The sequence below is a fragment of the Aquarana catesbeiana genome, linkage group LG02 (assembly GCF_042186555.1).
Source record: "Aquarana catesbeiana isolate 2022-GZ linkage group LG02, ASM4218655v1, whole genome shotgun sequence".
NCBI lineage: Eukaryota > Metazoa > Chordata > Amphibia > Anura > Ranidae > Aquarana > Aquarana catesbeiana.
In genome coordinates, this window is record NC_133325.1 from 585577108 (window position 1) to 585591567 (window position 14460).

Here is a 14460-nt window from a genome sequence, read left to right on the forward strand (position 1 = left end):
GCAAACTTAAAGTGCAAGTGTAAAAGTAATTTAAGGTGCACGGAATAGGCTTGTTCACATTGTTGGAGGCAGAACGAGCTCGCTGCTCGTAGGAGAAAGGTGTTATCTACACATTGTTTTATGTGAGTACATTTACTTAGGATTTTAATAAAGCGCCATCTGTTTTAAACATACTTCACTATCAAGTACCTTTGTCCTGCATATCCATTTATATATACACCTGAGATGTGGAGGCTGAGCTAGGACTCGCGCTGGTCCAGGACCCCAGCTAGGACCATAGCCACTTGTAACCAGCTGCCATTAGGATTATTCAACGCCGGCAAGCGTGGATATAGGGACGCGATTGAGGCTCAGGACCTCGCGGTTTAGCTACAATTTTTGCGGTTGACCTAGCACCGCTAGGTGTGGGGCCACTACTTACATTAGTGTATTATGCACGAAGAGGACACAGAGTGAATTGCATCCCAGACACCCCACTGTGTTTTATTTAAACACCAAGAACTTTTTTGTGCACCTTAAATGACTTTTACACTTGCACTTTAAGTTTGCTGCACTTATTGGCATGGTATTTACCATTTAATTGCAGATTAGCACAGTCCTTTAAAATCACTATTGTTGGGACATTTTTATTATACCACTTATTTGTATTATTTATTTATATTACTTATATATTCTTTTGGATTATTTGCCTGAATAGAGATATTGAGGTCACCTTAAGCACTGGCACTTTATATCTTATGTTTTGCACAATCTATAATAATACGTTTCTAATTCCATTTTTTATATGTATTTAATGTATTCTAGCGTTATTCACATGTAGATGTTTTCACACATTTTTTTCACTAACATATGATGTTTATTATCACGATTTCACAAGGTTCCTAGTGTCAACACAAACCTATGTGATTTATTCAAGTTTCATTTATTATGCGATTTACTATGCGATTTTATGTGTTATGGGTACTTAGCATACAGTAATTGACCACAAAACGGAGATTTACAGCATTTTCTGGTTAGCGCAGCACCCCCCCCCTTTCATTTGCCTCTGATTACACTTTTATGTGCTTCCCAGGTATTGATTGGGGATGTGTCTTCTGGTTCATTTTCACGAAAAAAGTGTTGGAGACTGGATTCTACCTCAGCAGAAATTGAGGGATCCGTTAGTAATGATGGGTCTAACCTCTATATTTGTGAACAAGGTGGTGTGTCAGGGAACTGCAGTGTCAAAGAGATGGGGTGGTGATCGGAGATAGTCATGGGCTCGATGGAAGCTTGGTGAAGCAGAAACAGGTCATTTTGTGTCAAGAAAAGATAGTCTATCCTGGAGTATCGGTCGTGAGGTGCTGAATAAAAGGTGTAGTCTTTGTCGTCGGGATTCAGCGTGTGCCATGTGTTGTGGAGTAGTAACCGTTTGAGGAGGGATTTGATTTCCTTGAGGGCCTTATATGGGAGTGAAGAGGAACCTGTGGATGTGTCTTGGATCGGGTTTAGCGGAACATTAAAGTCTCCCCCTAGTATGAGGGTGCCCTCTTGGAAGGTCGTGAGTGCCGCAATGACAGAGCGAAAGAATGGTACCTGTCGCGTATTTGGGGCGTATATGTTTGCCAACGTTATTTTCCTATCTCGAATCGAGCCTTTTAAAAAGAGGTAACTGCCTTCTGCATCTAGAAGTGAGTCAGTGATTTGGAAAGGGCAATTTTTTGCAATGATTATGGAAACACCTTTCGTTTTGTGTAAGGGGTGTGAGGCGTTATATACTGTTGGGGAGTGAGCACTACAAAGTTTTGGGATAGTGTCAGAGCAGAAATGCGTTTCCTGTAGGAATATAATGTTGGCTTTATGTCTGTGCATGGTTAGAAGGAGCTTGGATCATTTATCCGGCGTGTTAAGGCCTTTCACATTGAGCGAAATGATTTTAAGCCCGGGTGTATTTGTTGCATGGGATGTTGGAGCCTTTTTTTTTTTTTTTTAAAAGATTGTTAAGTACCTGGCAGGATAGTATGAGCTGTGGCAGGGGGTAGGGTAGGCTAAGAGGGAAAATCCGGTTTGGGTACTGACGTTTATGAGAAACTACTTAAGGGGAAGGGTATTAGGTGCCGGCAATAAGTGGTGTCCTGATCACCTAAACCGGTGATCTGGGCCACAAAATTTTATATGCCGGTAGAAATCAGTGGTTTTTATCTGATTGTAAGGTGTAAGTGTTTAGTAAGGTATGCTTAACCACTGTGTGGGGGTTGGCTTGTCAATTGAGAAATATGGAGATAGGAAAAAAGAATGACCATTGAGGTCCGTCTCACCAGCAGCCTTAAGTCATATAGGTGGGGATAGGCGTAGAATAAAGAAGATATTTGTATATGTGGGCGTGGAGGGAACGAGTTCAATAGTGTTGGTAAGACCTAGACTGATAGTGGGTAAGAAGGGTTCAGTGGGGTGTCGTCTTTCGCAATCGCTGTCAGTGATTTCATTCGAGATTGAACAGTTGTTTGGATTGGGGATGAGTAACTAAACCATCTATGATAGTAGTGTTAAGAGCATTGTCGAGGGACAACAACAGTCAACTCCTATCAGTAGTAGCAAAAACTTTGACGATGGCCTGGTATCAGGTCTATATCAAACATGTGTACTCGAGTGAGCATACAGAACAGTATTATACTGTGAACAACATTTTTCAACAGAGCCACAATTGGTCAAAAGTGAACTATCAATAAGACTATATTTAACATAACATGACATGACATGAATATGTATTGGTATCGGAGCCAGACCAGAGAGGTCTTGGGTGGTGCTTAGCGGGACCTGTAACATTTGTACGGTTGTTCATGTTGACAAATGATGTAGTGTAGTAAAACAACAGCATTCCTAGGGTAATAAGTTTGGAGAATTCCAAACGACCCCTTGTTTGGAGGCTTGTAATTAAAATTTTGTGGGTTATGTTGCACACGGGTGAATCATGAATTATCATAGTGAAACGTCTGTGCCCTGTAACCCGGTAATCTGTAAAGGGGATATTGAAGCAATATCGTGTCAAACATGTAGGGTCACAAGGCACAGATCATCTTTCGAGGGTGAAGCAAACAGGAGAGTGTTGAAGGAAGTAAACCTTCGTATATGAAGTCAGTGTGTGGTGTATGGCATAAATGTCATCCCATAGCGGGAGGTAGAACAGCTTAAAAAAACCCCAAAAAACAGAGCAAGTCACTATGGCAAATTGTAAATTACCTAAACTGCTGTAGTCTTTCCCGAACGGCAATAGATCTTGCCGGTCTTGTGTCTGGAGAAGCAGAGAGTGTGGACACAGGTTAGGCCATATGTATCCAATGCCTAATTGTATATTGAATTGAGGGTGTAGACTGTTCCAAGCAGACTGGCTGCGATGCATAGTTCGTTTTCTATTCCTTGTTGTCTAAATGTAGGTATACATTCAGGGTAGAAGTGGCCAAGGTTATAAAGTGGGAAAGTGTGGTCATCTCACTGGGGGTAACCATCAAAGTTAGTGGATCAAACGGGTTAGATCCTGGTCGTAGCATTCAAAGGCATCAGGGAGCAATGTCCAACGGTTTGGATGATAAGCGTGTGTATCCGTGCGTGTAGTGAGAGCCCGGTGTGGATCTCCTAGCGCCGACTGGAAAAGGAGACAAGTAGGGCGAAACCAAGAAGTAAGAGTTTATCCGTGCTGTTTGGGCGTTACATGTGGAGACCGGGAGCGTTAGCAATCTCGGTGAGCCCGGCGGGGAAGAGGTGCCGTCATGGGACTTGGTGGCGGATGTCGAGGTCCTGAAGAAGAACTGGGTCTAGCGGTGGACGGTGATCTCTGCCTGCAAAAACTAGAGTTGTGGGCGTCCATCGGTTCTTCCACTTGTGGATGGTGGATGGGAGAAGGTATTTCGAATTCTGCATACCAGTTTGGGACTGCTACGTACGGTATGTCCAATGTACGGCAGAAGGAGTCAAGTTCCTCAGGGACTCTGAGGAGCGCAGAGCGACCCTGGTACGAGGCGGAGAGGCCGAATGGGAACTTCCATCTATAGCAGATTCCTCTTGTCCGCAGGACTTCCAGCAAGGGGCGTAAGTCTTTGCGGTGTCTCAAGGTAATTGCTGAGAGGTCTTGATATACATGTATGGAGTAGCCATCATATTCCAGTTGTGCTTTGTCAAGGGCTTTCCGAAGGAGCTCTTCTTTGATGGAGAAATCATTGATATAGCATATACTATCCCTTGGGGGTTCTGTATCTCTCCCTCTGGGGCGAAGGGCTCTGTGTATGCGCTCCATAGCGATCGGAGTCTGTTCAGGGCGGTCCAGGAGGTGGATGAAGAGGCCTGTCACAACTGGAAGAAGCCGATCCTTCTCTACGGATTCCGGTATTCCTCTTACCCGTAGGTTATGTCTGCGACCCCTGTTATCGAGATCTTCAACATGGCGTTGAAGATCTCGTAGTTGCATGGTATTGCAATCAACCATGTGATGAATTTTCTTCACTGCTGAGCGTTGTAGTGCCGCGTTGTCCTCTACGCGTTGTATCCTCCCTGTGATGGCCTGTAGCTCGTGAGGCAGATCAGTTATGGCCGAGAACAGCGTGTCTTTGATGTCGGCTGGTACAGTTTGCAAGTCCTGTAAGCTCGGTTGACGGTGAGATGGCATAGTGTGTTCCATCGGTGTGAGGCTTTGAACGGTGGGGGTGAGGACAATCTCGTTGTGAGCTTGAGAAGAAGTTGTGGCGGGAAGAGGAGTCGCCATTGTTGTCCGCTGTGTTCTAAAGATCTCCGGTATCGTTTGGCTCGTGCAGCCGGCGATTTCCCTCGGGGATCGGGATCTAGACTGTGATGCTCCGCAGGAGGAGGTTCCCATAGTTGAAGGGAGAACAGTGTCGGTAATCCCCGTTAAAAGCGGAATTTAGGCTGTGGTGAGCGGGAGCCTGAGGATTAAGCAGCCATCTTCTCTCAAGGCAAACCACGCCCCTTTGAATACTTTTTTTAATTAGTATAAGTTTTTAATGAGTCACCTATTTACAAAATTAGCCTCCGTGCACACCAAATCCGACTTTGAAATCGTGTGACTTCACTAAAAATCGCACAATTTCTAAGGTGCATGTCAGTGCGACTTCAGGTGCGACTTGGCTGGCATCTGTGGGATTTCATGCACAGATATCTAAACAAGTTGCACCTGAAATTGCCAAAAATAGTGCAGGCACTTCTTTTTTTAAATTGATGAGGCCCCACAAAGTCGGTGTCGCACCGATTTGAACAGTTCCTTTGCGCACAATAGGGTGCAACTTGTCATGCGATTTGGACCTGTCTAATCGCATGACAAGTCACACCGGTGTGAACAAGGGCTAAGGTATCTTTATTTTTTGAACTCTTGCAAGTAAATGCAATCTTTAGCCTAGAATTTTTAAATCAACAGGGATTCATCTTTTTTATTTACTTTTTTGTGATGGCCATCTTGTACAATAATATCAAACCATCCCAGGGTGCTGAACAAATTACAGCCATTGTACTGGAAAATGCCTCCCATCTAGAAATCTAAAATATACACATTTGTTTCTTGATATTACAGCACCGATTGGCAGCATGTTGCATGGTAAACCCTAAATATGTGTGTAACATACAGTAAAGCATAGCATAAGAGTTATCCAAACTAAATCTGCAATTTTAAAATTTGCATTTTTGCTCATTTCTCTTATTATTTAAAAAAATACAGTATATTTGAGGCATATTTAAAAAAACACATTACCAAATACCAGTGGCATCAGGAGGGGGGGCTGATGGGGGCTGGAGCCCAAGTGTGTCCCCAAGAAGCCCCGGGTCTCGATATTCCTAAATACATTATTAGTCCCGAGCTGTTTACACAGGCAACAGGGAACGATCTCCCGCTTATCCAGTGCGGCCAAGTGACGTACAAAAAGACCCGGCTCCTATGATGGACGTCACACTGGTCCAATGCCGGGACCGCGGGACGTGTGACGTGTGACGTCCATCATAGGCCCTGCCGCGTCCAGGAGGAGGCAGGAATGACACTGCACCGCACTGGGCACTGGGAGATCCCCGCTCGATCTGTGTAAATGGGCGGGCGGCTCTTCTATCCTGGCTCTGGTAGAAGCCTGGTGCCTACAGGGCTGTCTGAGTGGTGGTTAATGCCGGGATAATTGCAGCAACAATCTGTATATGTCAGGTAGGTCAGTGTATGTGTCAGATAGGTCAGTGTATGTCAGGTAGGTCAGTGTATGTGTCAGGTAGGTCAGTGTATGTGTCAGGTAGGTCAGTGTATGTGTCAGATAGGTCAGTGTATGTGCCAGGTAGGTCAGTGCATGTTTCAGGTAGGTCAAGCAAGTGAGCCTATCACCCTGCCCACCCTCCGCCCCCCCCCCCAACCCCCCGTCCCCGGCTTTACCTCCGAGCTGAAGCCCCTGGTCTTTTTCCCACCTAGCAACGCCCCTGCCAAATGCCAAGGCCGCACATGTGCAAAAAAAATGAATAAAATAATGATAAGAAAATAATTTTGGTATACAAAGCTCTTTAAAAAGTTATTTTTGAATAAACCACTGCATAACAAAAGTGTAAAATTTGGCCTCGTCACAATGGTTCTTATTCATCCTGGGACTTGAGGCAAACACATACACGTGCAAAGTCAAAGAAGAGCTTAACAGCTTTGTAATATAATTATACACATCTGTCGTAGTTACTTATGTAACATGGTAATAACATCTTTTAGATTAATACGTAGTGGCTAAAATTGTTGGCTTGTATTCTAATTAACATCTGAAAATAGCTTTCTAGCCAAATATATAGTTTACTGCAATACAGTGTTTTATTCCCTATTTAGATTTAGTCCAGTGCTACAACTGTTTTACTATTAGTGTAATAATTACACTATTCTATTAATTTTGTGTCTTGCAGTTATCAGTTTGTTCGCCATTATTTTAAACTTGCTTTTATTTGAATCAATGATATTGATGTATTACGAAATACTTTATGAGCCTAAAGTCAGTTTAGGGACACACACATAGACGTTTGTTCTGGGTGATTGTGTGATAACAGGGTATACATGCTATCCTTTTTTGACACAAGCTCTGTCAGGTCTATGTCCGCAGTGGCTTATTGATTAATATATTGTCACGACTGTGGTTGCTTTGGATACAGGGATGTAGAACATATTGTAGTATACCTTTGGGATTGTTTAAATAAGATCCTTTGACATTTTGTCACCGTGTCTTTCAAATGTAACTTTGAAACATGTTTAATTGTTTCACCAACTGAATATACTATATAATATTTGAAAAGAGCATTTTTTACAGCATTATAGTGAAGTCATTTTTTTAATTTAAAGGGTAATGCCCCGTACACACGGTCGGATTTTACGATGGAAAATGTTCGATGGGGGCCTTTTGTCGGAAATTCCGACCGTGTGTAGGCTCCATCGGGCAGTTTCCATCGGAACTTCCGTAGCACAAAATTTGAGATCTGGTTCTCAAATTTTCCGACAACAAAATCCGTTTGCATAAATTCCGATCATGTGTACACAATTCCGACGCACAAAGTGTCACGCATGCTCGGAATCAAGCAGAAGAGCAGCACTGGCTATTGAACTTCATTTCTCTCGGCTCGTTGTACGTGTTGTACGTCACCGCGTTCTTGACGTTCGGAAGTTCGAACCAACTTTGTGTGACTGTGTGTATGCAAGACAAGTTTGAGCCAACATCCGTAGGAAAAAAAACATGGATTTTGTTGTCGGAATGTCCGATCATGTGTACAAGGCATTAGTTTGATTCATACTGCTGTGGTGCATTAATACATGCAAATTAACCTGCTTTATGCGGCACATTAACCTCTTGAGCACCACAAGGTTTTACCCCCTTCATGACCAGGGCATGTATTGCTATTCAGTACTGCGCTATTTTAACTTGCAATTGCTCAGTCATGCAACACTGTACGCAAATTAAATTCATATTTTTTTTTTCACACAAGCAGAGCTTTCTTTCGGTGGTATTTGATCACCACCGGAATTTTTTTTTTAGTATTATATAAACCAGAAAATACTAAAATTTTGCAAAAGAAACCCTGATATTTTTCTACTTTCTGTTATAAAAAATATCCAATAAAATCAAATTTCTTCATAAATTTAAGCCAAAATGTATTGTGCTACATGTCTTTGGTAAAAAAAAAAAAATCCCAATAAGTATATATGAACTGGTTTGTGTGAAAGTTATAGCATCTACAAACTGTAGTATATACAGTGGCTTGAAAAAGTACTCATACCCCTTAAAATGTTCCACAACAATACAAATTGGCACATAATTGTGAAGTTGAAGGAAAATGATAAATGGTTTTCAAAATTGTTTACAAATAAATATGTGAAATGAGTGGCGTGCATTTGTATTCAGCCCCCCTGAGTCAATACTTTCTAGAACCACCTTTCGCTGCAATTACAGCTGCAAGTCTTTTTGGGGATGTCTCTACCAGCTTTGCACATCTAGAGAGTGACATTTTTGCCCATTCTTTCTTGCAAAATAGCTCAAGCTCTGTCAGATTGGATGGAGAGCATCTGTGAACAGCAATTTTCAAGTCTTGCCACAGATCCTCAATTGGATTTAGGTCTGGACCTTGACTGGGTCATTCTAACACTTGAATATGCTTTGAACCATTCCTTTGTAGCTCTGGCTGTATGTTTAGGGTCCTTGTCCTGCTGGGAGGTGAACCTCTGCCCTAGTCTCAAGTCTTTTGCCGACTCTTAACAGGTTTTCTTCTTAAGATTGTCTTGTATTTGGTTCCATTCACCTTCCCATCAACTCTGACCAGCTTCCCTGTCCCTGCTGAAGAAAAACCTCCCCACAACATGATGCTGCCTTCACCATGTTTCACGGTGGGGATGGTGTGTTCAGGGTGATGTGCAGTGTTATGCCGCGTACACGCGGTCGGATTTTCCGACGGGAAATGTTCAATGGGAGCTTGTTGTTGTAAATTCCAACCGTGTGTAGGCTCCATCGGACATTTTCCGTCGGAATTTCCCACAAACAAAATTTGAGATCTGGATCTCAAATTTTCCGACAACAAAATATGTTGTCGGAAATTCCGATCGTGTGTACACAATTTCGACGCACAAAATTCCACGCATGCTCGGAATCAAGCAGAAGAGCCGCACTGGCTATTGAATTTTATTTTTATTGGCTCATCGTACGTGTTGTACGTCACAGCGTTCTTGATGTTCGGAATTTACGACAAGATTTGTGTGACCGTGTGTATGCAAAACAAGTTTGAGCCAACATCATTTTGTTGTCGGAATGTGCAATCGTGTGTACGAGGCATGACTGCTGAGAAGCTTAGGCTTAACTTCCACTTATTTAAACCATAACAAACCTTTCCCCCCAAAAATACACATAGACCATTTTAAGTTGGAAGTAGGGCAAGGCCACAGCTTTATTGAACATATCGGTATAACAACTTTCAAAATACCAATAACTATGCCGGTCACGGTTATACCGTGAGCATCTATAAACAAACGGTCTAGTCTAAGAGGCCTGTCTCCACCATCAGTGCGAGACAGGCATTAAACTGACCCCATAATTCAACTTGAGGGCTTAGCCCATAAAGTAATACCACTTGCTGGCAAGGTAAAACTGCCACACGCAAGTCAGTGACTAGCGCCCCACCACAGCCAGAGCTTGCTCGACACCACCAACAAGGCCCAGGTTGAAAATGTCAATGCCAATCTCGTTCAAATGGACCCCATCAGGTCGCAGTAAATCACTGTTGTCCCCTTCCAACTCCCTGTGGCATACCACAATACCATCAATACGGGGAATGAACTTTAAAACTTGAGCGTTCACCTTGCGCCGAAAATGCTCCAGGCTCGCACTTGGGGTGCGGTGAGCCCAGACCAGGCGGGGAACAATTTCAGACCAGACAACAGTTAGGTTAGTGAACGTGGCACAGCAATGAGCAATGTCACATTTAATGGACAAAATGAGATCCACAGAACGAGGCCCACGTCATTTCGCCCAGTGTGGATGATAAGGACAATCGGACCTTGAACAAATCTTCTAAGGTTCAACAGTTCAGGCAACATTTGCTCCCAACGAAGCCCACGAAAGCCACACCAGCGTATTCTGGCAACCGCGAAAGGAAGTCCAAGGTTCCTCCCATAGTGTCTGTTGGAGGCATGTCGGGCAGCCCAGTAAACAAAAGAATCTCTGATGATCCAAACCCGAACTGGAGGGGAGCCTGAAATCAACACAAAAGATGAGGACGAACATACAGGGAAAAACTAGAAGAATCCCACCTACCCAGGCGCTGCAGCTCCTCATCAGAAAAACCCATCCCATGCGCAGCGGTGGCTGCGCCAATGTGAAAGGGGTGCGTGGAGAAATCCGCAGAAGGCAGGCCCAACTGAGAAAGACAAAAGGCGAAAAACCAGAAGGAACTGAAACCTGCTGAGATTGGAGGAATCAGCATGAACAAGATAAACAGAAATAGGAGGGCGGACAGAAGAAAAGGAAGAAGACAGGCGAACTGGGCAAAAGGGGCCCCCCACATGCCTTCTCGGTCAAAACTCCACTCAAGGAATGTCTATCTATGGAGACCAGCTCGCTAATCCGAAAGGCACCAAAGAATGCCCAGGAAAAGGCAAGCTGGAAAAGGAGACTCTAGCAGGAGGAGAAACAAACCCTAGGTAAGATAGACAAAATACTTGTCAGCATTTGGACCGACACTGGGCGCCGGGAGTCGGGGAAGCAAGTCAGGCATCTCCATCCTCGCAAAACCCTCTGAGCGATGAAATCAAGGAGCCTGAACCAAAAGGAGAGAGCACAGAGAGCAGTACCCACCGACAAACCAGAGAACTTCTTCTCTTGCAGGTGGACCAGGTAGGAGAAGAGAGCCAAGCGCCTGTCCTGTGGAGAAGAAAGGAGGAACTCACCGCCAAGCACAGACACCCATTCAGACCAAATCTGACGATAGGCCACCACATATTTCAAGAGAGTGAGGCACCGATGTGGCTCATCAAGCTTCGGAAACGAGGGTCCACAAAAACTTCGGGCAAGGGATGCCCACTGGAGAAGCTTTGGGGGCCAACGAGCGGAAACGATCGTACTGTGAACGAGAAAGAGAATCAGCGATAGACACACCAGGGACATGTTTTGCCCTAAACCACGCATTCAATTGTAAACATCTAAGAACCAAGAAAGGCAACAGTGAAACTACGGGGGGGGGGGACATGCGGATTGGCGGTTGACAACCTGTACCACACTCATATTATCAGTCCAGAAAATCACACGCCTGTTCCGCAATTCCTCCCCCCACAGTTCCACTGCCACCACGATGGGAAAGAGTTCCAACAGTGTCATGTTCCATAACAAATCTAGTTGGGCCCATGAGGCCGGCCAGGGTTCAGCGGACCAAGCACCTTGGAAGAAGGCACTGAAACCCCAGGAGCCTGATGCATCCATGTAGAATTCCAACTGCAAGTTAGGCACTTCCTCCAGCTGCCAGCAGGAATTACCATTATAAGTCTGCAAGAAGGAAAGCCACACCTCCAAATCATCACGCATAGGCGTAGTTAAGCGTACGTAATGATGAGGGGGCACTATGCCCTTCGTGGCCCATGACAGCCTCCGACAGAAGGCCTTACCCATGGGAAGCACTCAGCAAGCAAAGACCAGATGTCCCAACAGGGATTGAAGCTGCTGAAGACAGAGCTTCCTGGTGTCCCTAGTGAATCGCACCAATGCCTTAAGCTTAGCCAATTTATCCGCCGGGAGCCGGAAGACCATTTCCACCGAATCAATTTCGATACCTAAAAAGGACAAAACAGGGGACAGGCCCTCGGTTCTAGCAATCGACAGCGGGATGCCCGAGGAACTGCAAACCTCCAGAAAAGCGGACAACATGAAGTAGTGGGACGTGCCTCTGCGTAGCTTTTTTCTAGAGTTCAGGCTCCACCCCATCACCTCGTGCCATTGTAGCCAATCCCAGCGGAGCCGCCACGACTCCCTGATTAGGTTGATGCCCTGCTTGGTTGCCAAGCATCCAGCAGTCAAGGCTCCCTTTCCTTAGTGCGGGGTGGGTCAAGGGGCCTTCATTAGTTTCCTGTCACACATAGCATTTTGTTTTTAGGCCAAAAAGTTCAATTTTGGTCTCATCTTCTACATGTTTGCTGTGTTCCCCACATGGCTTCTCACAAACTACAAACAGGATTTCTTAAGGCTTCCTTTCAACAATGGCTTTCTTCTTGCCACTCTTCCATAAAGGTCAGATTTGTGGAGTGCACAACCAATAGTTGTCCTGTGGACAGATTCTTCCACCTGAGCTGTGGATCTCTGCAGCTCCTCCAGAGTTACCATGGGCCTCATGGCGGTTTCTCTGATTAATGCTCTCCTTGCCCAGCCTGTCAGTTTAGGTGGACAGCCATGTCTTGGTAGGTTTGCAGTTGTGCATTACTCTTTCCATTTTCGGATGAATGATGGAACAGTGCTCTGTGAGATGTTCAAAATTTGGGATATTTTTTTATAACCTAGACACAAAAAAAGAGGAAAGTGCACCAAAAATGAGCCACGTCCATAAATCATTGAGGATACAAAATAAGGTAGTACTGAGTATTACCAGGGAGGCGGACTTTTTAGGCTAAGAAACAGTGGAGAAGATATAGCAGTATAAAAAATATAAATTTATTCAAAAATACAAATATCTAAAAAACAATGACAATTGTAACATATAGCATCTATGATTATTGTGTAGTGAGCCCTTGTATGTCTACGCGTTTCACCGTTAGGCTTCCTCAGGACACGGCCAAGGTTCACAGATGAAACAGAGAAGGGAATATGTCTCTCTATCTAAAATGAGATATAATGTCATTAGACACACATAACTAACACATAAACAAACTGTTAACGATAAAAATCATGCGCTAAGCAACTGCGAGCAGGAAAGAACACCAAGCCGGTACCTTAAATTGGAATGCAAAATCATGCAAGTCACGGTAGCATGAGAAAGTTCAATCGGCAGTAAGAAAGCTGAAATTAAAGCAAATGCAACCAGCGTCAATCAGTGAGAATATGCATTTGGGCAGAGAAAACTTTATAGGTTTATTAAAGAATGAGACTTACTATATTAGATATAGCTAAATATCTCAGCAGGGGCATGTAAACAATATTCCTAATTAAGGGAGCAGCCATTAGAGGGAGGAGGGCCAACGCCGGATGCACCACTTAGATCCTGGATTTAGTATCAGCAATGCTGAAGGCTCAATACAATCCCATCGCTGCATCTATAAGCATATAATGACAGATTAAGCTAAATATAAAAACGGTAATATCATGTAGAAATTTTTTTACTGCAGCAATGATAATAGCATATAGGGCGTTTGGTGCAGCAAGGGCCAAGTGATAGTATATAGCTAAGTACTTACATTCAGGATACAAATAATCCAGCGTGCCCCTGGGAGACAGCAATACACTTCACACAGGACCAGCAGCAGCTGACAGATATTTATATCCTTGATCAGTCACAGCTGATCCTGAGAACTAGCATCATGTGATTCCAAGATAGCACATTGAATTATGGGGAATGTAGGCCAACAGCAACAGAGCTTTCTGCACATATGCAGGAAGATATGCGAAGAAAAAACATCCTATCTGTGAAGAGAGCCGAACGAGTACAGCGTCCGAGCGAGAAGATCTCGCACATAAGCTGGCTCTTAGTGCATTGTGGGCATTGTAGGAAATAGTGCCTCTGTCCATTACTAGACTTTCGATCTCTATCAAAATAGGCAGATTGCCAGTGTTGCAGTGACATCGCTATCTATTAATCTCCAGAACTCTGCGCAATCACTGTTGTCTCAGCTATGATTAGCAAAGGTCAGCAGGTGCTAGACAGTAAAAAATCTCTTTAAAAATACCGTGATCAGTATGCTACCCCAGACATATATATCTGAGGAGCTGCATACTTGAAAGTAGATGAACAGCAGGTACTCAGCTTCAGATATTTCATCAATATCGCTCAGAGGTGGATAGCGCATGATACATCGAAAAAACAGAACAAAGATGCATATAACACAGTATATGAACAAAATGATACACATATATATTAGAACAATGTGTAGACCATGCGTGAATTCTCCAAATCAAATTCAGTTTATGATTAATGCTCATTATGCATACATGACATTATATCGGTATATATATCGATATCTCCATTCAAATCATCTACCAAATCTTACAAATGATACAAATACGGACTAAGTCTGTTTAACATATGTTACCTTATCTAAAGGAACAGAAAGGGGAAAAGGGGGGATGGGGGGGGAATAGGGAAGCAATTGAGGAGGGATACACAAGAGCTGCAAGTGAAGCGAATCGCATGGTACAACATAGGATGACCGTGTTGAAGAAAAGGTTTGAAACTGATCATGTCATTCATGCCTGGATAGACCGCGGCTCGTAACTTATGTATCCATTGCGTTTCACGCTGGAG